General features: G+C 39.9%; 1 non-coding gene across 1 annotated transcript; it reads right to left on the minus strand.

Annotated features, from left to right (window-relative positions):
• Positions 1 to 52: 52 nt before the first annotated feature.
• On the minus strand, positions 53 to 182 carry LOC130019018 (small nucleolar RNA SNORA61). Its single transcript, XR_008791704.1, has one exon. It is a non-coding gene; the product is annotated as a small nucleolar RNA SNORA61 (small nucleolar RNA).
• Between the last annotated feature and the right edge of the window lie 10,209 nt (positions 183 to 10,391).

The following is a 10,391-nucleotide window of genomic DNA, read 5'->3' on the forward strand; positions in this document are numbered from 1 at the left end:
AGTTAATATGTAGCATTTTCAGCAAATCCTTAGGAATCTTAAAAAACAAAAACCTTGTTTAAAACTAGCCCATGTGCTACACAGCAGATGAGCCCTGTGAGACCATCTTCAATATTACTATTCCTCCTTTGAAGATGACCAAGACCAGTGTTCAGATATGATGGGAAGGGAAACAGGAGGGTCTTGGAAATCTTTTCCACGAGGCACTGCAGTTTCAAAACCCTATTATAATTTTTTGGTGGGGGAGTAGCGACTGGGGGGGCATACCTTGCTGTACTCAGGGTTTACTCCTGACTGTTCAGAGTTCATTCCTTGAGGTGGCTCAAAGGACCATACACAGTGCCCAGGACTGAACCAGGACTAGCCAGGATTGAACCAGGATTGAACGACGTGCAAGGCAAACACCTTACCCTCATACTAACCCTTCAGTTCCCAACTATATTTTTAACATTCCTAGTCTTCCTCTGTGACAAGGAGAAACTTGCTTTAGTAATTTCATGATTTACCATTCTTCTGTAAAGCCGTACAAAAACACAATTAGGACTGGAGAGATAGGACAGCAGGTAGGGAGCTTGCTTGCACACCGTAACCTGGGTTTGATCCCCAACAACCCATATATGGTACCCCAAACTTTGCTAGGAATGACCCTTGAGCTCAGAGCTAGGAGTAAGGCCTGAGCACAATGGGTGCAGCCCTCACTTAAAAGAAAACATTAGCTTAGAAGGGTTGAGCTTTTAAATATGATAGTTTAAGATATTTCAAAATATAAGCTGTATTTTTTAAATGCAGATTAACCATAATTTTATGGGAGGCAACAAATAATCTTCCCCCTATGCTTTCTCATTTGAGGAATCATACACACCTCAAAGTATCTTATAAGTACACTATCACTATCACTATCACTGTCACCCCATTATTCATCGATTTTGCTCGAGCGGGCACCAGTAGCATCTCCATTCGTCCCTGTCACGTGCTAGTGTAGTCCGATAACATACTGGGGGCTCTTTCAGGGTCAGGGGAATGAGGACCATCATTGTTACTGTTTTTGGCATACTGAGTACACCACGGGTAGTTTGCCAGGCTCTGCCGTGCAGGCGGGATACTCTTGGTAGCTTATAAGTGCAAGGAGAAGCAAATGTCAATATATTTTTATTGAAAATGACTGAAATAACTCTTCATATGGTCTAGCTTCCATAAGTTGTATGTTATATATTATGTATATACTAGTATGCTTAGACACACTATAAATTTAACAAGTATTCTCTAAAACTGTTTTTTTCTATTTCCTAGGAAAAGAGAGTGTGTAAAAAACAACTATAAACCAGTAAATAAAAGGCAAAACATTAAATTGATAGTAAATGTTAGATTTTAAATAACTGAATTACACTAGCAAAGATCAAGATCAAGGCTAGGGATTGACACAGTTGTTAAGTACATGCCTCAGAAGTTGTGAGGCCCTGGATTCAACCCAAATGCAAAAAAAAGAAAGCAAAAGTTTAAAAATAAGTCTAAATCAAGAAGAGTCAAAGCTATACAAGTAAATACAAGTAAAACTGCCAATTAATATGGGTCGGGGGAGGGTGGGCAGAAGGGGTAGAAATAGGTAGATGTAACATAAGGACATGAGTGGACCATGGTGGGCACTCCTGTGGTGGTGAGGTGTGGAACTGAGTAGATAAAAGTTAATACTGTTGTAAACATGTAACCTAAACTACAATAATTAAAACAAAGCAAACCTGGTCACTATGAGTTAATAAAGCTAGAAATCTAAACTTCTCAGTATAGTGGCCAAGCTATAAAGTATCAGCAATATTCCTAGTCCAAGGGAGATTCGATGTAAAAGTAAAACACATGCCAGATTCAAAAACCTCGGTGCAAAAAATACAATATAAGATATCTCTAACATTTCTGGTTATTGATCTTATGCAGAAATTATATAACTGGGTTAAAACATATCATTAATAAATTTCATCTGTTGTTTTTTTTTTTCCCTTTTGGGTCACACTCAGTGATTCACAGGGGTTACTCCTGGCTCCGCACTCAGAAGTTACTCCTGGCGGTGCTTGGGGGTTCATACAGGATGCTGGGAATCAAACTCAGGTCAGCCACGTGCAAGGCAAAAGCCCTACCCACTGTGCTTTCGCTCCAGCCCTGTTTTGCTTTTTTATGCAGGTGAGTGGCTCATGAAATAGAAAATGAAAAACTATTAATAGTTATCAATCATCGGGCTATTTGTGGTGTTTTTTAATGTGGTTACCAGCTATATTATAGCAACAAAGTGACATTATTTGAAAAGGAGACAAGATATAACAGCAATCTAACATAATATAATTGATCTCTTTTTTTTTTTTACTATAGGAGTACTGCTATTTCAATCTATTGATTAAAGTGGGCATGAACTCCACTCTATTTTTTTTTTTCTTTTTGAGTCACACCCAGTGATGCACAGGGGTTACTCCCGGCTTTGCACTCAGAAATTACTCCTGGCGGTGCTCAGGGGACCATATGGGATGCTGGGAATTGAACCCGGTTCAGCCACATGCAAGGCAAACACCCTACCCGCTGTGCTATCGCGCCAGCCCCATGAACTCCACTCTATTCTCTATTTTGTGTGCATCTTTCTAGGCATAGTTCAAATTCCATCTCCTCAAGGAACAGCTCTTCAGCCATTCCTATTTACAGGAATAGCTCGTTTTGCAGAATTCTTACTGAATTTAATACATACCATTTTAGTACTGAATTATATAACTGTATTTTATTTTATTTCTGAATTTTCCCAATTTGGGATTTCTTCAACTGGAGAACAAATGCAATGAAGACTAAAAGACAAATTCTTTTGTTTGATTATGATATGTGGTGTAGTGCGAGACACATCAAATAATTTCAACTTTTCTGAAGGATATAAAAAAAAAAAGTCTGGCAAGAATATAAAACCTTTACCAACAACGTCAGCTTTCATCAGTTCCCTTGTATTGACACTCTTAAATTCTAATGTTATCCTCAGCAAAAAGTCAGACCACCACCTACTTTTGTATGAGCCATAAGCTAAGTATCAAAGAGAAGGGTGCAAAGAACTAAACCCAAGTCCTCATTCACAAGGAACATGTGCTTTATCCCCTGGCTCCTCTTGGTTTTTGGGTCAGACCTAGAAATACTCAGGGATTTCTTCTGACTCTGTGCTAAGGAATCATTACTGATTAAAGGAATGCTGGGGACTGAAACAGGTCAGCAGCACGTAATGCAAGGACCTTAACTGCTGTACTATCTCTCCAGCCCCTAAAAGTGATTGTTTTACAGATGAGTATTTAACAACTGATTTGATGACAGAAAAGAATATTAACTCTGAATCCCAATTAAGCACATTGTTACTCTCCCAAAAAGAATCTCAACCGCCTCATTAGATGTCGGGTCGAGAGGGAAGGTGAGGATCAAAGAAACTATATACAAGTGGTTGAGAGGGCTGAGTTCTCGTGACACAGCAATTAAACTATATAGTACAGAGTTGTGCATAGGGACTACAGCAATACTCAAGCGGGGAGGACCTTTGCCTTGCACAGGGCCATCCTGGGTTTGATCCCCGGCATCCCATATGGTCCCCCAAACACCGCCAGAAGTAATTCCTGAGTGCAGAGCCAGGAGTAATTCCTTGTGCACGGCCGGGTGTGCCCCAAAAAGAGAAAGAAAATAAAGTTGTGCATAATTATTTTATTTTAAATCTCAACAACAAAAATGTGAAAAGTATCACTTTGTGACATAATTACCTACACAATATTCTCATGTTCGGCCTCTCAGTGCTATCTGAAATATTTATGAACTGGGCCAAAGTACAGTAGATAGGGCACTTGCCTTGCATATGGCTGACCAGTTTAATCCCCGGCATCCCATATATCCCATATGCCCCAAGTACCAGCTATGAGTAATTTCTGAGTGCAGAGTCAAGAGAAACCACCTCACTGCCCCACCACCACCGCCCGCCAAAAAAATTAAATAATTAAACAAAATACTTATGATCCTACCCTTTATAGAATGTAAATCTCTTAATTGTATATCACAACCAACTAAAAAACTAAATGTGTTTATGCACTCATAATACTCCAATAACAATACAAAGAACACACACACCTAAGGCAATGATTTTTAACCTTTTGACACTGGAAAGCAGTTGAAAACATTGACCTAGAGCACAAGAAGATTCTGAGTCATTTTCTAAAGCTACCTAGTCATACAGTTCCCAAACCAGTTTCAACCTGCTGCTTATGACGTTCAAAATTCATGATCCTTTTAATCCTAAAATTTTTTAAATCCCCTGAGGTTTTGTTCATGTGGGTTATACCTCTTGATGAAAATTAAACCTTACACATTTAAAAAAATCCATTTAAAATAATAAATAATATAAATACCCTAAAATGAAACTGGACACTGCTTTACACTACTGCAAATCTCAATGTCTAGTTCAAACAAAGAGACTTCTGCTCCTATACTAAACCTGTCATAGAACCTGTGACAGAAGAAAATTCAGCTTCAGGCAGGTGTATATACTGGGTGAAGTAGTATTTTACTTTTGGCAGGAATGGAGTTGGGCCATACCTAGCTGTGCTCAGGGATCACTCTGGTGATGGATGGGGACCATTTGTGGTGCCGGGACTGAGCCAAAGTAAACCACATTCAAGGCAAAACTATCTCTCCACCCTAGTGGAGTATTTTATTTATTTGATTTTTATTTTTTTGAGGGGGAGAAATGAGGGCACACCCAATAGTGTTCAGAACTTACTCCTGGCTCTGCACTCAGATATCACTCCTGGCTTGCTCAGGGGACCATATGAGGTGCGAGGGATAGAATCTAGGGTTGGCTGTTGTAAGGCAAACACCCTAGCCACTGTACTATTTGTACGGTCTATTTATTTTGATGTGGGGGGTCAGATCCAACAGTGGCTCAGAGTTTACTCCTGATTCTGCACTCAGGGATCAGACCTAGTGGGGATATGGGAACCACACAGGTTCCCAAAATAGACCCTGGGTCAGTTGTATGCAAGGAAAGCACCTTACCCACTATACTATCTCTCTGCAAAGGAATATTTTAACTGATTTTTACACATAGCTGGGTAGTCTTCTTTGATGATAAAGCTAGACAAAAAGTCAAAATTTCTTGTTACTTTAAGTCCACAAATTGTATAGCTTAAGTTAGCTAGAATGCAGAAATTGAAATCATACTAAATATACTTCTTTTACAGGGTAGGAGATAAGAGGCTGGGGATAATGGTGCCAGAGATCAAATCCAGAGCCTCACACACGCAATGTATACATTCTACCATTGAACGACATCTCAGGCCTCAATGTATCTTTTGTACTTGGTTGCATTAAAATTGATTCATTTGGGACTGTAGCGATAGCACGGCGGGTAAGGCACTTGCCTTGCACACGGCCGACCTGGGTTCGATTCCCAGCATCCCATATGGTCCCCCAAGCATCGCCAGGAGTAATTCCTGAGTGCATGAGCCAGGAGTAACCGGGTGTGACCCAAAAACAAAAAAAAGAATATTCATTTATTATTTATCTTGAATAATACCTATGCATAATTTTGTGCTATATTCATTGTTCATTTGAAAATGATGGTTCATGAATTATAAATATCTTTCTGATAACACATTTCATTATGTAAAATGATCAAATTCATTAATCTCATTACCAACCTTGTCAGAAAAATATTGGGAAGCTGTCAGCCCACAAGAAAAAAATACAAATTTCCCAGTACTATAATTTCCCCCAACACACACACCCTTCTTTTGTTCCGTTTTGTGTTGGGGCCATTCCGGGCAGTGCTCAGGGGATTTAAGGAATCCAGGGGATGTAATCTGGGTCAGCCACATGCAATGCAAGTGCCCTACCTGCCGTACTATTGCTCTAGCCCTAATTTTTACTTTAAAGCTCAAAATTTATCTTCTGTCAAAATTTTTTCCCAGGAAGTGACAGGTTCGTTTTGTTCACTCTTGATAAATTGCCTCTCAAATACTGAAGTCTGATTAACTATAATTTGTCTATCAATCACTCACATAAAAAGATTGTTAAAATTGGTGTTGCCAATTTAAACAATCACAAAGGGTTTTTCTCAAGTAAACCATCTCAGATTCTTTGCTGTGCAGCATAAATGCTTTATGTGAAATTGTATGGGATATTAACAATATCTGTACTAAAGAGCCACGGTCTAATAAAAGAAATTTAATGCTTCATAAGGGCAGTTAAACTATTCTTTTCCCCTGCAAGTACAAGTTTCCCTGGTGATAAAGAGTATGAGGACACAACCTTAATTTACACTAAGGACCACAAATGGACATACACAAAAAAATAAATAAATAATATCTAAGTATTATTATAAAAATATTTTTGACCTCAGAGATTCCCTAAAAGAAGGGAATCTTCAGGGAATCCTGCACAAAATCATTTTCAAATGGTCTTGTTAAAATTTGAGATTTAAAACCACAAAAAAATTCTAACAGATTCTATCAATGTTGATTTTCATCTTAAATTTCAAAACTAAACACAGAACTGAAAAACTAAGACACTGACTTGAGTCAATTAAAAAGCATGAGCTTTTGGTAGAGTTTTATCACCATTCAGATCAGTTTCCATATTTGTTTGGTTTACCACCTCCCTTTACAGAAAAACATAATCACTGGAAATCTACCTTCTTTAAGCATACAAACACAAAGTGCCCCCTCCCAAATTGCATCTGATGCTACTACCACCACCCCTTCCACACACACACACACACCCTTCACCAGAACTGAGAGAAGAGTAATGGTAACACTTTGGGAAACAATGATCTAAATCTGTATCAACAACAGATTTGTAACTGTGCCAGAACCCAAGAGGGTTTTATGCTAGATCTGTATGTAATAAAAAATTAAAGATGCTCACGCTTCAAACAGAAAAATATTAAGCCACAGAGTTAATATATAAGTAACTATACTTCCCAGTGATGTTTTTAGAGGAAAGCCCTATTCTTATAGATACTCTATAAATTTAAGTATTTTTTTAAAATTTTATTGGTTTTTTTTGGTTTTGGTTTTTGGGTCACACTCAAGGTGCTCAAAAGTTATTCCTAGCTCTACACTCAGGAATCACTCTTGGCGATGCTCAGTTGACCATATGGGATGCCAGGGATCAAACCCAGGTGGGCTACACGCAAGGCAAGCACCCTACCTGTTGCACATTTCACTAGTCCCTGATTTTAAGTTTTAAATAACAACCAGTAAAAGCCATAAGTGGGGTGTGAGTCTAGAGTGACCAGCATGAGGAATAATGACCCTTACCTAACATCCTTTCCCACAGTCATAGCAGCAATCACTTTCTTCACTGCTTCCTTCCTCTTCTCTTTCTTTTCATTGTTGAGCTCAGCCTTCAATTCAAAGATTTCCCCTATAAAAAAAAAAACAGGTAAGATTCCAGGACCAGAGAACTACAACAGTATTCTACACTGTATGGTAAGTAGCACAAGAGCTAACCAACAGCAGGACAGCAAGCAACTGAAACAAGATTCATTTTTAAAATTTAGAATAAAGGCCAAGCTGGCAGTATAGGGATGAAAAGGCACATGTCTTGCATATGCCAGTTCAATTTCCAGCACTACAGTCCCCAAGCATCACCTGGGTCCTATGCCCCCCCCCCCACCCCAGGCATCCATGGACGATCACATTGAACCTCTGGCCCAGTTAGTCAATCTATCACTAAGCTTAGGCCCCCTGAGCTCTTCTTTTTTTTTTCCTTTTGGGTCACACTGGCGATGCATAGGGGTTACTCCTGGCTCTGCACTCAGGATTCACTCCTGGCAGTGCTCAGGGGACCATATGGGATGCTGGGAATCAAACCCGGGTTGGCCGCATGCAAGGCAAACACCCTATCCGCTGTGCTATCACTGCAGCCCTCCGCCCCCCAGCCCCAAGCTCTTCTTGGGAATAGCTTCCCAATTAGAAGGCAGATACATACAACTCAAATCCTCAAACTATTAACTGACCCACAAATAAGGTTATGACTAGGGAAGAAGGGACAGTCCAGACTTGAGGAACCATAAACTAGGAGGAAAAAATAAATCTCATTACATCAACATCGAAGAGGACAAAACTGTACTGGGAGGGATTACTTATCAGAATTCAAGGTCCTAGGGAAAAAAATGAATAACAGACAGGGAACAGACTCACTAATCAATGTTTCCAAACCAAGAAACTCCACATATACCTCATTTACCTACTCTCAATTTAACAAATTACTGTGGCTCAAATGTTACAGAATGAGTTAGTGACAGAATTGGTCCTTACACTGTGCCTCATGACCCTTGAATCTAGGAACTCTCAACCTTGACCACAAACAAATATTACCTGGAAAGTACTTAAATATAAGAATGATCAAACTATTGCTCTGGACCAAATAAATCAGACAGTTAAGGAGTAGAACTCACGTTTATATTTTCATAAATCCTAATGGATTTCACAAGTGAATCTGATAATACACAGGTGAGAACCACTTCTCTAGCAAGTCCTTTAAGAAGTTATTGGTTGGTGGTACCCATGACATTCTTCAGAGAAATGGAGCAAACACTCCTGAAATTTATATGGAACAATAAGCCCCCACGAATAGCTAAAGCAATTCTTGGGAAAAAGAAAATGGGAGGAATCAACCTCCCTAACTTCAAACTCTACTACAAGGCAGTAATAATTAAAACAGCATGGTACTGGAACAAAAGCAGAGCTGCAGACCAATGGAACAGAGTTGAATATACTGACATTTCCTCCCAAACATATAATCATCTAATTTTTGATAAGGGGGCAAGAAAAGTGAAATGGAGCAGGGAAAGCCTCTTCAACAAACTGTGCTGGCAAAATTGGATGGCTACATGCAAAAAAGTGGGCTCAGATCTCTGCCTAACACCATGCACAAAAGTAAGATCAAAATGGATTTATGACCTCAACATCAGACCAGAATCCATAATGTTTATTGAAGACAAAGTCGGCAAAACTCTCCATGATATTGAAGCTAATGGTATCTTCAAAGATGTCACGCCACTGGCCGAGCAAGTGAAAACAGAGATAGATAAATGGGACTATCTTAAACTAAGAAGCTTCTGCACCTCAAAAGAAACATTGACCAAAATACAAAGACAGCCTACAGAATGGGAAAGGATATTCACCAAGTACACATCCGACAAGGGGTTGATATCAAGGATATACAAGGTACTGGTTAAACTCCACAAGAAGAAATCACCCAACCCCATCAAAAAATGGGGTGAGGAAATGAACAGAAACTTTCGCAAAGAAGAAATTCGAATGGCAAAAAGGCACATGAGAAAATGCTCTACATCACTAATCATCAGAGAGATGCAGATCAAAACCACAATGAGATATCATTTCACACCACAGAGACTGGCCCACATCCACAAGAACAAAAGCAACCGGTGCTGGCGCGGATGTGGCGAGAAAGGGACCCTCCTTCACTGCTGGTGGGAATGCCGGCTGGTCCAACCCTTTTGGAAAACAGTATGGACGACTCTCAAAAAATTAGAATTTGATCTGCCATTTGACCCAGCTATAGCACTCCTGGGAATATATCCCAGAGAGGCAAAAAGGTATAGTCGGAGTGACATCTGCAATTGTTTGTTCATTGCAGCACTCTTTACAATAGCCAGAATCTGGAAAAAACCTGAGTGCCCAAGAACAGATGACTGGTTAAAGAAACTTTGGTACATTTACACAATGGAGTACTATGTAGCTGTTAGAAAAGATGAAGTTATGAAATTTACATACAAGTGGTACTACATGGAAAGTATCATGTTAAGCGAAATGAGTCAGAAAGAGCGGGATAGACACAGAAAGATTGCATTCATCTGGGGAACATAAAGCAACAAAACGGGAGATTAACACCCAGGAAGGGCTCAGATTAGTACCAGGAATTTTGCTCCATGACTTGAAGGCCAGCCACATGTGCTAGGTGAGAAGGAAGCTCAGATAGAGAAGAGAGCACCAAATAAAGGGTGTTGTGAAGACCCTCCCAGGGTGGGAGAGACATGCTAAAAGTGGTCTATAGACCAAACATGACTGCCACTCAATGCCTCTCTGGCAAAACACAGTACCCAAAAGAAGAGAGAGAGAACAAGGGGGAATACCCTGCCACAGATGCAGGATGGGACGGGGGGGGGGGGGGGGGGGGGGATGAGGGTGGGAGGGGGGATGCTGGGACTCATGGGGATGGATGACGGGCACTGGTGGAGGGATGGGCACTTGATCATTGTATAACTGAAACCCAAGCACAAAATTTGTAAGTCTATAATTGTACCTCATGGTTTTTCACTAATAAAAAAAGAAAGAAAAAAAAAAGAAGTTATTGGTTGGTGGAGCTGGAGC

Source organism: Sorex fumeus, unplaced genomic scaffold, assembly GCF_029834395.1.
Source record: "Sorex fumeus unplaced genomic scaffold, SorFum_2.1 ptg000372l, whole genome shotgun sequence".
NCBI classification, from domain to species: domain Eukaryota; kingdom Metazoa; phylum Chordata; class Mammalia; order Eulipotyphla; family Soricidae; genus Sorex; species Sorex fumeus.